General features: G+C 23.9%; 1 protein-coding gene across 2 annotated transcripts in view; it reads left to right on the top strand.

Moving 5' to 3' along the window:
* LOC142221015 (uncharacterized) overlaps nt 1–16,376 on the top strand; it is a 294,520-nt gene that overhangs the window by 260,692 nt on the left and 17,452 nt on the right. Inside the window, exon 1 of one of the 2 annotated variants that reach the window (XM_075290498.1) lies at nt 8,579–9,442. The exons of the other annotated variant lie outside the window; for it this stretch is intronic. The gene's annotated coding sequence lies outside the window, so the exon portion shown is untranslated. Of the gene's footprint in view, nt 1–8,578; nt 9,443–16,376 lie in introns of those variants that run through there. 2 annotated transcript variants of the gene reach the window in all.

Here is a 16,376-nt window from a genome sequence, read left to right as displayed (position 1 = left end):
AATTTTTTCTCAAAATTTTATATCTATAGAATTTATAGTCAAAATTTTATTTCTATAGAAAAATTTCTCACAAAAATTTGTTTATAGAAACTTTTTCCAAAATTTTATTTTTATAGAGATTTAACAAGAAAAACATCCTATTTTGGGTAGAATTCTACCAACTGTGGCAACCGTGGTGGCAATACAAATTTATATTCTAAGCTATATACGTTGTATTTTCATGTTTTAAGACAATAAAGTACTTAGAACCATTTTGTTTTGCAAAATTTGTTTAAATTTAACGAAAAATATTGTAGGGAAAATTGTTTGGGAAAGTAAGGAACTTTTTTTGTCCTTGTAGGGTAAACCGAACATTTTCCCTGGCAACACTGACTATGAGCTATAGTCAGATTGAGACAAAGCACCCATAAACATGTACCCCTTAATTTTCTTAAATATGCAACTGCGGTTTATCTCCCAGACCTATATCAATGTTACCCCACAAATGCTTATGATTACTAATTCAGTAAAGGTAGTTTAGGGTATGATATAGTCGGCCACGCCCGACTTTCTACTTTACTTACTTGTTTCTTACTAACACTGTGTTCCACCCTAGTGCATTAGCCGACTTAAAATTTGAGTCTATAGATTTAGATTATAGAAGTCTATCAAATTCTGTCCAGATCGAGTGATATTTAAATGTATGTATTTGGGACAAACTTTTATATATAGCCCCAACACATTTGACAGATGTGATATGGTATCAAAAATTTAGATCTACAAAGTGGTGCAGGGTATACTATAGTCGGCCCGCCCGACTTTAGACTTTCCTTACTTGTTTTTTTTTTTTATCGTTGGCTTAGCTGCAAATATAAAAATTCTTTTCTCAGTTCCTTAATATATTCTTATGGGAAAAAATGGACTTTGTTTCGAAATCTCCATAAAAATATCGAGATCTCTTGGGATCAAAGTTATATTTTCGAAAACCTGAAATAGTAAAGTATTAAACACATGTCAAATAGTGTATTGATCTCTGCAAGGAATAATAAATTAATTTCTAGTTATGAAATAAAACAATGACTTATGTCTTAATGGACCTGAGATCCACTAACCAACAACCTTTGTATTGAAATTAAATGTGAGTTTTTTTTTTGCGAAACCTTTAAACGGCTGATTAAATCCACTCGTATAGATTATTACTGCTTATATCAGTACTAAATCTGTGATTTAATTTCTTTTTTTTTTTGTTCCTTTTTGGGGAATTTTTGCTATCCCTACCATACCCACTTGACAATTGATATCTTATCACAGGCGTAATAACGAAATCTACGCGTTTCTTTTTGTCCACCTTTATTTTTCAATTAAGTTCAATAATACCACATTAACTCTCGTGATTTGTTTCGGCCATAAAGATATGTAGAAGTACGTACTAAATATACATATATTAATATTTATGAATAATACCACATTTGCACATATATACCATATATATATACGAATATGTTAATATTCAGATATTTCAATTTTGTTTCTTTTTTTCATATTTTCAACAAGTACGTACTTTTATCAATCTATTTATGGAGACAGTATCTATGGAATGTATTTCATATTTCATAAGATATCATATTACCTAGTACAGAGAGAACGAGATTGACGACATATGAGAATTATCTAACATTCGATCTAAATTGAAAAGTGCAAACACATCGTCTGAGATTATATTTGCAATCCATAAACAATGATGGGTAATAATGCATGAAGGTAATTAGATGATTGATAGATATAACTAGAAGATAACTTAAAAAAAAGACTCTAAGACTACACTCAAACAAAAAGTTTATTTGGATCCAAGGATTTCAACCTTCCCTTGAGGATTTTGATTTTTGTTTTGAGCCAAAGATGCGGGTTCTTTAAAATAAAAATATTTTTGTAGAAGATATCTAATTATACAGTTATTTTTCGAGCTTTATGGACAGATATAGATTAAGGAACATGGTTAATAGAGCCATTGAAAAGAAAACTCCAGATACAAATCTATACACGCCTGGACTGTACATGTTTCGGTTCGGGCGAATGAACCTTTCCACAACCTTTAGTATAGATCTGGCTGGGAGAGATAACTCAATTTTGGGCCCTTTATGCTAACTCCTTATGGAGAAAACATTTGGGAAATTTCCTCTTACAAATTGTAGAAGCTTAAAAAATACAGACACTAAAGTCAATTCAACGTCATTGGAAATATCTATGAAATAAATTTAGAAACCCCTTTTAAACTACACTCAAAGAAAATAATACTTAAATCCAATAATCTTAATTTTCCTTTACGAATTTTGGTATTGATTCTCAGCCAAAGATGATCTTTAAAATAAATACATTTTTTACAAAGTTATATACACTCGAAAATAAACAGGTACTAAAGCCAATTTCACGTCATTATAGTTCATGGATACTATTAAGCTATAGTATTCATTTTCGAAATATGAAAAAGTTTCCTTTGTTAATATTTTTTTTTTTTGCTTCTTCAGTTACACGAATTAAAAATAACAAAAATATACAAATTTACAATCGGCACAAAATAGTTCAAGATTGCGTACAATTTTTAAATTTTTACAAAAATACAGTGCACCATCAATTTACAAAATTTTATTTTGAAGTTTTTGATCAAAATTTTGCTAAAAGTTTATTTCTCTATAAACGTTTGCCAAATTTTATTTCTATAGAAAATTTTCTGTAAATTTTATTCTTTAGAAAAAATTATCAAAATTTTATTTCTATAGAAAAATTTGTCAAAATTTTATTTCTATAGAAAATTTTCTCAAAATTATATTTCTATAGAACATTTTCTGAAAATTTTATTTCTATAGAAAATTTTCTGAAAATTTTATTCCTGTAGAAAATTTTGTCAAAATTTTATTTCTATAGAAATTTTTTTCAGGATTTTATTTCTATAGACAATTTTGTCAAAATTTTATTTCTATTGACAATTTTGTCAAAATGTTATTTCTATAGAAAAATTTCTGAATATTTTATTTCTTTAGAAAATTTTCTAAAAATTTTATTTCTATAGAAAAGTTTGTCAAAATGTTATTTCTCTAGAAATTTTGCCAAAAACTTACATCTAAAGAAAATTTTGCCAAAATATTTTATTTCTATAGAAAATTTTGTCAAAATTTTATTTCTATAGAAAATTTTCTCAAAATTTTATTTCTATAGTAAATGTTCTCAAAACTTCATTTCTGTAGAAAATTTTGTCAAAATTTTATTTCTATAGAAAATTTTGTCAATATTTTATTTCTTTAGAATTTTTTTTTCAAAATTTTATTTCTATAGAAAATTTTGCCAAAATATTTTATTTCTTTAGAAAATTTTTTCAAAACTTTATTTCTAAAAGAAAAATTTATCAAAATTTTATTTCTATAGTAATTTTGTCAAAATTTTATTTCTATTGAAAATTTTGTCAAAATTTTATTTCTATAGAAAATTTTCTGAAAATTTTATTTCTATAGAAAACTTTCTCAAAATAAGTTATTTCTTTAGAAAATTTTGTCAAAACTTTATTTCTATAGGAAATTTTCTCAAAATTTTATTTCTATAGAAAATTTTCTCAAAATTTTATTTCTATAGAAAATTTTCTCAAAATTTTATTTCTATAGAAATTTTTCTAAAAATTTTATTCCTATAGAAAATTTTGTCAAAATTTTATTTTTACAGATATATTTGTCAACATTTTATTTCTATAGAACATTTTTTCAAAATTTTATTTCTATAGAAAATTTTGTCAAAATTTTATTTCTATAGAAAATTTTGTCAAAATTTTATTTCTATAGAAAATTTTGTCAAAATTTTATTTCTATTGAAAAATTTCTGAAAATTTTATTTCTATAGAAAAGTTTGTCAAAATGTTATTTCTCTAGAAATTTTGCCAAAAACTTACATCTAAAGAAAATTTTGCCAAAATATTTTATTTCTATAGAAAATTTTGTCAAAATTTTATTTCTATAGAAAATTTTCTCAAAATTTTATTTCTATAGTAAATGTTCTCAAAACTTCATTTCTGTAGAAAATTTTGTCAAAATTTTATTTCTATAGAAAATTTTGTCAATATTTTATTTCTTTAGAATTTTTTTTTTCAAAATTTTATTTCTATAGAAAATTTTGCCAAAATTTTTTATTTCTTTAGAAAATTTTTTCAAAACTTTATTTCTAAAAGAAAAATTTATCAAAATTTTATTTCTATAGTAATTTTGTCAAAATTTTATTTCTATTGAAAATTTTGTCAAAATTTTATTTCTATAGAAAATTTTCTGAAAATTTTATTTCTATAGAAAACTTTCTCAAAATAAGTTATTTCTTTAGAAAATTTTGTCAAAACTTTATTTCTATAGGAAATTTTCTCAAAATTTTATTTCTATAGAAAATTTTCTCAAAATTTTATTTCTATAGAAAATTTTCTCAAAATTTTATTTCTATAGAAATTTTTCTAAAAATTTTATTCCTATAGAAAATTTTGTCAAAATTTTATTTTTACAGATATATTTGTCAACATTTTATTTCTATAGAACATTTTTTCAAAATTTTATTTCTATAGAAAATTTTGTCAAAATTTTATTTCTATAGAAAATTTTGTCAAAATTTTATTTCTATAGAAAATTTTGTCAAAATTTTATTTCTATAGAAAATTTTGTCAAAATTTTATTTCTATTGAAAAATTTCTGAAAATTTTATTTCTATAGAAAATTTTGTCAAAATTTTATTTCTATAGAAAATGTTGCCAAAACTTTACTTCTATAGAAAATTTTGTCAAATTTTTCTATGGAACATTTTCTCAATATTTTATTTCTATAGAAAATTTTCTCAAAATTTTATTTCTATAGAAAATTTTGTCAAAATTTTATTTCTATAGAAAAGTTTGTCAAGATTTTATTTCTATAGAAAATCTTGTCAAAATTTTATTTCTATAGAAAATTTTCTGAACATTTTATTTCTATAGAAAATTTTGTCAAAATTTTATTTCTATAGAAAATTTTCTGACAATTTTATTCCTATAGAAAATTTTATCAAAATTTTATTTCTATAGAAATTTTTTTCAGGATTTTATTTCAGTAGAAAATTTTGTCAAAATTTTATTTCTATTGTAAATTTTCTCAAAACTTCATTTCTGTAGAAAATTTTGTCAACATTTTATTTCTATAGAAAATTTTGTCAAAATTTTATTTCTGTAGATAATTTTGTCAACATTTTATTTCTATAGAAAATTTTCTCAAAATTTTATTTCTATAGAAAATTTTGTCAACATTTTATTTTTATAGAAATTTTTCTCAAAATTTTATTTTTATAGAAAATTTTTTCAAAACTTTATTTCTATGGAAAATTTTCTGAATTTTTTTTTTCTATAGAAAAGTTTGTCAAAATGTTATTTCTCTAGAAATTTTGCCAAAATCTTACATCTAAAGAAAATTTTTCCAAAATATTTTATTTCTATAGAAAATTTTGTCAAAATTTTATTTCTATAGAAAATTTTCTCAAAATTTTATTTCTATAGAAAATTTTCTGAACATTGTATTTCTATAGAAAAGTTTGTCAAAACGTCATTTCTCTAGAAATTTTCCCAAAATATTTTATTTCTTTAGAAAATTCTTTCAAAATTTTATTTCTGTAGAAAATTTTGTCATCATTTTATTTCTATAGAAAATTTTGTCAAAATTTTATTTCTATAGAAAATTTTCTCAAAATTTTATTTCTATAGAAAATTTTCTGAACATTGTATTTCTATAGAAAAGTTTGTCAAAACGTCATTTCTCTAGAAATTTTCCCAAAATATTTTATTTCTTTAGAAAATTCTTTCAACATTTTATTTCTATAGAAATTTTTTTCAGGATTTTATTTCAGTAGAAAATTTTGTCAAAAGTTTATTTCTATTGTAAATTTTCTCAAAACTTCATTTCTGTAGAAAATTTTGTCAACATTTTATTTCTATAGAAAATTTTGTCAAAATTTTATTTCTGTAGATAATTTTGTCAACATTTTATTTCTATAGAAAATTTTCTCAAAATTTTATTTCTATAGAAAATTTTGTCAACATTTTATTTCTATAGAAATTTTTCTCAAAATTTTATTTTTATAGAAAATTTTTTCAAAACTTTATTTCTATGGAAAATTTTCTGAATTTTTTTTTTCTATAGAAAAGTTTGTCAAAATGTTATTTCTCTAGAAATTTTGCCAAAATCTTACATCTAAAGAAAATTTTTCCAAAATATTTTATTTCTATAGAAAATTTTGTCAAAATTTTATTTCTATAGAAAATTTTCTCAAAATTTTATTTCTATAGAAAATTTTCTGAACATTGTATTTCTATAGAAAAGTTTGTCAAAACGTCATTTCTCTAGAAATTTTCCCAAAATATTTTATTTCTTTAGAAAATTCTTTCAAAATTTTATTTCTGTAGAAAATTTTGTCATCATTTTATTTCTATAGAAAATTTTGTCAAAATTTTATTTCTATAGAAAATTTTCTCAAAATTTTATTTCTATACAAAATTTTCTCAAAATTTCATTTCTATAGAACATTTTCTCAAAACTTCATTTCTGTAGAAAATTTTCTCAAAATTTTAATTCTATAGAAAATTTTATCAAAATTTTATTTTATAGAAAATTTTGTCAACAATTTAGTTCTATAGAAAATTTTATTTCTCTGAAACTTTTGTAAAAATTGTATTTCTATAGAAACGTTAGTTTGAAACAGAGAGAATAAAAACGCAATAGGACGAAAATGTCTCTTCTACAAAAACAACAAATGTCAACCGTTTAGATGTCGCACAATGCCTGCAGCTTTGGTATTACCGACGTTGCGGTCGAAGCACTGTTTTGCTAAATTGTTTATAAAGGCATCGGCAGTTATAATTTCAAATTGTCTGCCAAAAAATTTAATGGAATGAAAAAATTTATAAAAAAGAACATTTTTTACTACAAAGTAGGTTTTAAACCCTATTTTCTTCACATTTTGCAAAGTCGGCAGAAAACTGAACTGGGTGACGCCGACGCAAACTGTATGATATTTGAGAGAAGTGCCGGCAAAAACTGCATGTTATTAGAGAAAAATTCCTCATGACTGCCACCTATTGACGCAGTTTCGCTTCACAGTTTCGTTCTTATATTTTATATACGCTTTTTATATAAAAATGTGAAATGGGTTTTTTAATAGGGGAATAACTCAGATTATTATTTTTGGCATACCCTTAGGCGGTAAAGTGTCTGTTTGGAATCACAGCTTGAAAAATGTGGTAAATGTGCACAATGTGGCACAACGGTAACGCTGATCACCTCAAATATGTTTCAAGAGCAACATGTTATTGTCGTATGGTGACCATGTAACGTGTTTGTCGCATAAATGTTATTTTCTCGCCGAACATAACATGCTTGCCGAAATCAGATACATAATTTCCGACAAAATAACATGGTTTCGTCAAACATGGTACATGGTCACCAACAAAAAATAACATTTTGCTTTTGACGCATGTTTGAGGTGATCATCACCCTTCTCTGGGTGTGGGTTACACCATTGTATGTTCATCTTCTTTCCGATTATTTTATTTATCGCCAGATCATATTCGTTTACATTTTCCGGCCAATAATTTGTGTATACTGCCCTATTGTGAATGACCGCTAATTATATTTTTGCATTCCAAAACAGTTTGTGATCAGATATTAACGTGTCCTTGTCATTGAGCTTAACATGGAATCGGGTAGCGCTCAGCCTGATACATCGGGCTGCCACCTAACCTAACCCTAACGTATCCTAAAAAAGGGGGCACTAAATCCAATTCTACTTTATTTAGTTCATGGAAATTATTAGTTTTTGTGTAATTTAAATTAAATTACACCAATAAATCAAAAAATTTTACTAAAATTGAAATTCTCACATAATAATTAAGAATTTCCCAAAATTTGTAAATTTTATAAAAACATTATGAACTGCGTATGGAGCTGAAGACATTTTTGTCGATTCTAACCTCAATTTTTTTCCTAATAGATCCAATATAACATTAAGGATATCTGCAATTATTTAACTAAATTCGCCTGACACCTACAGAGATACCATTCGCTGAAGTTCCCCCTTCAATTCGTCTTTTGTTCGACAAAAAAAACCACTGTGTGTTTCCCCATTAAATTAGAATTCGTTTTAAGTGTCAACGTAATGCCACTATTGCCTGCTACTGTACTCCGTAGTAGTTTCGATTATCAGAGTGTGTGAGAGTATAGCAGAGGTCTATTACTCTGATGACAAATGCTTGATCTGTCTTACAAACAAATAAAGTGAGGGGAGTAAATACATATATGTGTGTATGTGAATTTCTCGTAGCCAAGCATGTACGTAGTACTCAAATATTCAAACAAGTGGACAGACATAATACTACACAATATTCTCACTCGTCTACTCGTTGTTGTTCTCACTGCAAGGAGCGTACTATTTTCTTACGAGATAATACAAATAAATACCTTTTCTCATGTCGGTGTTGCTGTTGTTGTTGTTGTCTTGACTTTCGATAAGCATTTTATTCTACCTTAATGGGGGCTTGAATATTCATTTGAAGAAATTGAAGCCGCCAGACAGTTAACAGCCATTCATTCATTCAGGTGTACAGAGCGCGTTCTCTCTCTCGTATCACACGGCTAGAACATTTCTTTATTGTCGCTCCTTAGTCGTGTAGTATAGTCGTAATCGTGATTGTGGTCGTTATAGCTGCCTTACGTTAATCGGCGGAATATATTTCAACGACAAAATTCGTGGAAGTTACCTTTAAAACGATAATACGAGAGTGTGAAATCAAAGAACAAGAAATTTTTAATGTGGGAATGAATATTTCCGCAAAAATAAAAAATAAAACAACAACAAATTGTTCACACCAATTTGCTGCACAACCAAACCCAAAAAAACAAAAGTAACAAAGTGTTAATTGAAAGCAATTTGAACTGCCTAAAAGGCCGGGATATACTGGTTTAGTTTAATTTGGCAAACCTAAGCGGTAATCTTTAAAACGTTAGTCTTCGGTCGGCTTAGTGTTGTATAAAACCACAATGAGGGTGTCAACTATAGAAAAAAACCCTAAAAGTAAATAATAAAAAAAAATTAATAACAGAATTTTTCCAACTAATAATCAATTAGCACTAAAGTATATGTCTGTGATTGTGTAGGTGTGTGTGTGCGATCAAGTCAAAGTGATGGGAAAATTTTAATTTGTATAAAAAAATTATTAAGATATATGTGAATTTTTTAAAGTGACATTTTTTTGCCAATATAAGAAATGTCAAAGAAATTTATTTAAGTTATTATCACAACTAAAAATATTGAAAAAAAGCAAATAACAAAAAGTTTCCATATTTCCATCGATAAAATTATATAAACAAGATGCATGGTTTAAACCAATGGAATTGATTGTTGATACATTTTGGCCTGGATGGGAAAGGTAATCATAATTTATTTACAAATAATATTTTTGCTAACTTGGGCACTCTGCAAAGCCAAAACGTTTCAAAATTAACCACTTATAAATACACGGACGAAAAAAAAACGTTTTTTCATATGTTTCGGTGTAAAAATTAATTGTTTTGAACTCAAATCTTTACCGCATTATTTTTAAATATAAGCATATAATGTTCATAAACTAGTATAACATGTTTGGGAAATATATGTTAATATGTTAGAACATATTATGCTTGGGATATTGATTTTCTTAAATTTCTTAAATTTCTTTCTTTATGCAAAATAATTTTGTTTTTAAAGCAAATGTTTAGAAACTGGAATTTAATATTTGGGTGTTTAAAAAATGATATACTTAGGGTGAAACATAAAATTTTTTGTTTCAACAAAACCTGAAAATATATATATATGCTTAAAGCACAATATGTTTGGGAGTATATGTTACAGAGGCGATTTTTTTTGAGGATATGGACACCTCCCAAATGTGTACAAAAATTAGGCGATCGTGGTTTGCCACGTGTCCAGAAAATGAGCATCAATGTAGGCAAAAATCATCCCTAAAGCGAGTAAATCTTCTCATCTTCGAGATTTCTGGAGATGTTGATAGATATCCATCTTAGAATCAGTATTGGTTGAAGAATATTCTCAAAATGGCAACATGCTTACTCGAATCACAGATCTACGGAGACTGTATTGCGTGAACTAGTCATCATCGTTGAAGTCTCATCATATGTCACTGATTGCTTTTCAAGACATTGAAGAATCAATCGATATTGTGAATTCGAGTTCAATATTAAATACGTTGCCATATTTATGTGGTAATTAAGCGATACTCGAGCTGATAGTTGAACTCCAAACGAAGAGACATATTTTTGCCACTCTTGGGCAAGCAAAAAATAGTGGTATTCATCACGCAGGAGTTTTTTTGGATTGTTATAGTATTAATATAGTATGTTGGTCTCCTTAGAGTTAGAAATAAATTCTCAGATATAATTAGAAGTATAGCATAATTTTCGAAGGACAATGGTCTGGAGGTAAATCCTGCAATGACAACTAGTTTTGTACCACAAGAGTTTGTCACGGTTTCTTCATCATGAATCTGCTGGTTCTAGTTGTAGATCCAGCAACACTGTTGCCACTCGTGCCAAAAATAATCTACCGAATTTTGCAGAAAACTTTATCACAAATCTACCAAATTTAAAAACAATCTTATTTTTGCGGTTAGTATGAAAAAAAAAATTCTTGGAATAATTGAATGACCCCTCCTATGAGCGATTTTTTCCTAATATGAAATAACACGAAAATTAAAATTTATAGAACATTTTCTCACAATTTTCTTTCTATAGAAAATTTGCTAAAAATTTTATTTCTATGTTATAGAAAATTTGCTCAACATTTTATTTCTATAAAAAATTTGGTCAAAATCTTATTTCTGTAGAAAAATTTCCTAAAATTTTATTTCTATAGAAAATATTATCAACATTTTATTTCTATAAAAAATGTTCTCAAAATTTTTATTTCTATAGAAAATTTTCTCAAATATTTATTTATATAGAAAATTTTCTCAAAATTTTTATTTCTATAGAAAATTTTGTCAATTTGTTTTTTTTTTTTATATAAAAATTTTCTCATAATTTTTATTTCTATAGGAAATATTCTCAAAATTTTTTTGCTATAGAAAATTCTCTCAAAATTTTATTTCTATATAAAATGTTTTAAAAATTTTATTTCTATAGAAAATTTTGTCAAAATGTTGTTTCTATAGAAAATTTTATCAACATTTTTATTTCTATAGGAAATTTTCTCAAAATTTTTATCTAGAGAAAATTTTCTCAATATTTTTATTTCTATAGAAAATTTTCTCAAAGTTTTTAATTCTATAGAAAATCTTGTCGATTTTTTTCTATAGAAAATTTTCTCAAAAATTTTATTTCTATAGAAAATTTTCTCAAAATTTTTATTTCTATAGAAAATTTTGTCGAAATTTTTTTTCTATATATAATTTTTCTCAAAATTTTATTTCTATAGAAAATTTTCTCAAAATTTTATTTCTATAGAAAATTTTATCAACATATTTATTTCTATAGAAAAATTTCTGAAAATTTTATTTCTATAGAATATGTTATCAACATTTTATTTCTATAGAAAATTTTATCAACATATTTATTTCTATAGAAAATTGTCTCAAAATTTTATTTCTATAGAAAATTCTATCAACATTTTTATTTCTATAGAAAATTTTCTCAAAATTTTATTTCTATATAAAATTTTCTCAAAATTTTATATATATAGATTTTTTTTTATTTTATTACAGAAAAAGTTATCAAAATTTTTTCAAAATTTTATTTCTATAGAAAATTGTCTCAAAATTTTATTTCTTTAGAAAATTTTCTCAAATATTTATTTATAAAGAATATTTTCTCAAAATTTTTAATTCTATAGAAAATTTTGTCGATTTTTTTTCTATAGAAAATTTTCTCAAAATTTTATTTCTATAGAAAATTTTCTCAAAATTTTTATTTCTATAGAAAATTTTGTCGATTTTTTTTTCTATATACAATTTTTCTCAAAATTTTATTTCTATAGAAAATTTTATCAACATATTTATTTCTATAGAAAATTTTCTCAAAATTTTATTTCTATAGAAAATGTTATCAACATTTTATTTCTATAGAAAATTTTATCAACATATTTATTTCTATAGAAAATTGTCTCAAAATTTTATTTCTATAGAAAATTCTATCAACATTTTTATTTCTATAGAAAGTTTTCTCAAAATTTTATTTCTATATAAAATTTTCTCAAAATTTTATATCTATAGATTTTTTTATTTTATTATAGAAAAAGTTATCAAAATTTTCTCAAAATTTTATTTCTATAGAAAATTTTCTCAAAATTTTATTTCTATAGAATTTTTTTTATTGTATTATAGAAAAAGTTATCAAAATTTTCTCAAAATTTTATTTCTTTAGAAAATTTTCTCAAATATTTATTTATATAAAATATTTTCTCAAAATTTATATTTCTATAGAAAATTTTGTCAATTTTTTCTATATAACAATTTTCTCAAAATTTTATTTCTATATAAAATGTTTTAAAAATTTTTCTATAGAAAATTCTATCAACATTTTTATTTCTATAGAAAATTTTCTCAAAATTTTATTTCTATATTTTTTTTATTTTATTATAGAAAAAGTTATCAAAATTTTCTCAAAATTTTATTTCTATAGAAAATTTTCTCAAAATTTTACTTATATAGAAAATTTTCTCAAAATTTTTATTTTTGTAGAAAATTTTGTCAACATTTTGTTTCTATACAAAAATTTTCTCAAACTTTGTATTTCTATAGAATATTTTGTCGATTTTTTTTATAGATAATTCTCTCAAAATTTTATTTCTATAGAAAATTTTCTCAAAATTTTTTATTCTATAGAAAATTTTGTCGAAATTTTTTTCTTTATAAAATTTTTCTCAAAATTTTATTTCTATAGAAAATTTTCTCAAAATTTTATTTCTATAGAAAATTGTCTCAAAATTTTATTTCTTTAGAAAATTTTCTCAAATATTTATTTATAAAGAATATTTTCTCAAAATTTTTATTTCTATAGAAAATTTTGTCAATTTTTTCTATATAAAAATTTTCTCAAAATTTTATTTCTATATAAAATGTTTTAAAAATTTTATTTCTATAGAAAATTCTATCAACATTTTTATTTCTATAGAAAATGTTCTCAAAATTTTATTTCTATAGAAATTTTTTTCAAAATTTTATTTCTATAGAAAATTTTTTCAAAATTTTATTTCTACAGAAAATTTTCTCAAAATTTTATTTCTATAGAAAATTTTCCAAAATTTTATTTCTATAGTAAATTTTATCAAAATTTTATTTCTATAGAAAATTTTCACAAAATTTTATTTCTATAGAAAATTTTCTCAAAATTTTATTTCCACAGAAAATTTTCTCAAAATTTTATTTCTATAGAAAATTTTCTCAAAATTTTATTTCTATAGAAAATTTTTTCAAAATTTTATCAAAATTTTATTTCTACAGAAAATTTTCTCAAATTTGTATTTCTATAGAAAATTTTATCAACATATTTATTTCTATAGAAAATTTTCTCAAAATATTATTTCTATAGAAAATTTTATCGACATATTTATTTCTATAGAAAATTTTCTCAAAATTGTATTTCTGTAGAAAATTGTCTCAAAATTTTATTTCTTTAGAAAATTTTCTCAAATATTTATTTATATAGAATATTTTCTTAAAAATTTTATTTCTGTAGAAATTTTTGTCAATTTTTTCTATATAAAAATTTTCTCAAAATTTTATTTCTATATGAAATGTTTTAAAAATTGTATTTCTATAGAAAATTCTATCAACATTTTTATTTCTATAGAAAATCTTCTCAAAATTTTATTTCTATAGAACATTTTCTCAACATTGTATTTCTGTAGAAAATTGTCTCAAAATTTTATTTCTTTAGAAAATTTTCTCAAATATTTATTTATATAGAATATTTTCTCAAAAGTTGTATTTCTATAGAAAATTTTGTCTGTATTTTTCGGCATAAAAACAATCAAAATTTTATTTCTATAGAAGATTTTATCAAAATTTTATTGCTATAAAAAATATTATTTCTATAGAAGATTTAAGTACCTCTTAGTTGGAAAGGATTCTTTTGCAAAGTCTACCAAAATGTCAATAATTCTACCAATCTACTAAACAGTAAAAAATCTATCAGTTTTAATAGAATTCAACCAAGGGTGGTAACCGTGCCCAGGAACTTATAACACGCTTTTTTTCATATTTTTAATGCAGAATTTTAACTTTTTGTTTTAAATCGGTTAAAAATAGAGTAGGAATTTATAAAATGGTACAAATTGATTAAATTTTGTCGAAAACAAGGCTAATTTTGTAATTCATCTTCATTAATTTTTAGCCAAGTAACAAAGTGTTATGTCTATGTTATAATCGCATTCGTATTTTAATGACAAGAAATATTGCCTTTATAATACCGTTAATAATTATTATTGCCTTTAATAATAATTATTGTTTTTTTTTTTTGCAAATCCAATGTGAATTTTTTATGGTCAAGTGTTTTAATTTTCTGAAAAATTTAATGCCCAATGACTACAAACAAGCCATTTAGGTTTACGTGGTTAATATGGACTACACTAATAACATATATAAGCTTACACATTTTAAAGTGATAAGCCTTCTGAAATATTGCAATAATTGTCGTTTATAAAATTCAAGAATTGCATCTAGTATTTTTCTCCTTTTAATTGAACTTTTGTTGACAGCTGTTAAGTCTAGATATTCAAAAATTTCAACAATCTCCATAATTTTCATAAAACGTAAAACGTTTGATCTATCTTCGGATCCTTAGGCCAATTATCGAAAACGTTTTATTATTATTATTATAATTTTTTTTTTCAATGTATTAATGTATTCTTCCGGCCCAATATAAAAGTTAATATAGGGAAGAGATTTTGGTCTTTTAGAAAAAAAAAAATAAAATGGGATGTGTAGAAGACCATTCTGTCAAACCATCTACATTTCTACAACCATTGCCAATTTGTTTTTGCGTTTTTTTTTTTTTTTGGATATAAGCCCATTTATGAAAAATTCACTTATTAGTAGTAGTTTGCTTATGACCCCTGTTGTTATCAGGCATTTTTGCTAGGGTTTTGGCAGACATTTTCTTTAATCGCAATTAGTTTAGATATAGTCTAACTTATATAATGTGTCATATAGATAAGTCTTGAAATATATTATCTATACGCTAAACATAAGACATGAAATAAAAGTAGTCGACAGTTGAACTGTAATGTGTTGAAGAAAAATTATTTAATAAATTATGAAAGTGCAAAAAAAAAAAAAATAAAACGTAAAAATTAACCGATAGTGATAATAAAGGAAGTCTATGCATTCGCAGACTGTGACAACTACACGTAAAAAAATAATTTATTTTCTGAGAAACGAAATTTTCTTTTGTTGTTAAAGTTGTATATTCAAGCTAAACAATGTCTAGCCGATTCCGGATGTAGCCCTCATAAAGACTAATTCCCTAATTTTACTCGAAAAAAGGTAACTTGGATCGAAATAGTTTAACCTTCCCTTGGCATTGATTCCGAGCCAAAGATATGGTTTCTTTGGAACTATTTTGTTTTTTAAATTAATAATTATTTAAAAAAATATATATATTTTTTGTCTTCAATCACAAAATTAAATGATCCAATTATTTTTTAAATGAAATGTCCTCAATCAAAGAAATGATCAGTATCAGTCACCAACGTCAATTAAAAAATTAAATGGTCCAATTAAAAATTTAATTGATGCTATTAATTTCTGTGATTGATTTTTGTTTCAATTAAAAATTTCGTGGACCAATTAAATTCAAATTCAGAGACATACGACTTTAACGGACTAAATTTAATGAAACACATTTTCACGGCAAAGATTATAAACTTTCTTTTAATTAAAATTTCTTTTGTTTAAAGATTTGTCTTTAATACTGTAATTTACGTGTGATAAAAAGTCTGTATATTATCGAGAAGTCGCAAGTTTATATCCGATTTGCAATTGTTTGAGGGCATATAGAGAGATTCACTGATAAAATGATTATTATATTTTTTATATAAAGACCTTAGGGACCCAGCAAAAAAAGAGCTTCCAAAAAAGTAGTTTGGATCCCCAATCTGTGATCCGGAAGTAGTGCAAACTTGGATCATCTCCAATGAATTTTACATGGGCTTGTCATAGGACGGAAGTACTCCCTTTTTGGATCCTTTGCATTGCTTTAGAAGCTGTGCCCTGGAAGTTAATTTGAATAAAGAAATTTAAAAAGCGAAAAAAAATTTTTTTCAACCAATTTCACTTTTTTTTATCCATATGTTTTATTACACAATTATTT

The sequence above is a fragment of the Haematobia irritans genome, chromosome 1 (assembly GCF_050003625.1).
Source record: "Haematobia irritans isolate KBUSLIRL chromosome 1, ASM5000362v1, whole genome shotgun sequence".
Classification (NCBI taxonomy): domain Eukaryota; kingdom Metazoa; phylum Arthropoda; class Insecta; order Diptera; family Muscidae; genus Haematobia; species Haematobia irritans.
The sequence above is the reverse complement of the archived record's forward strand: the minus strand, read 5'-3'. Positions and strand labels throughout refer to the sequence as shown.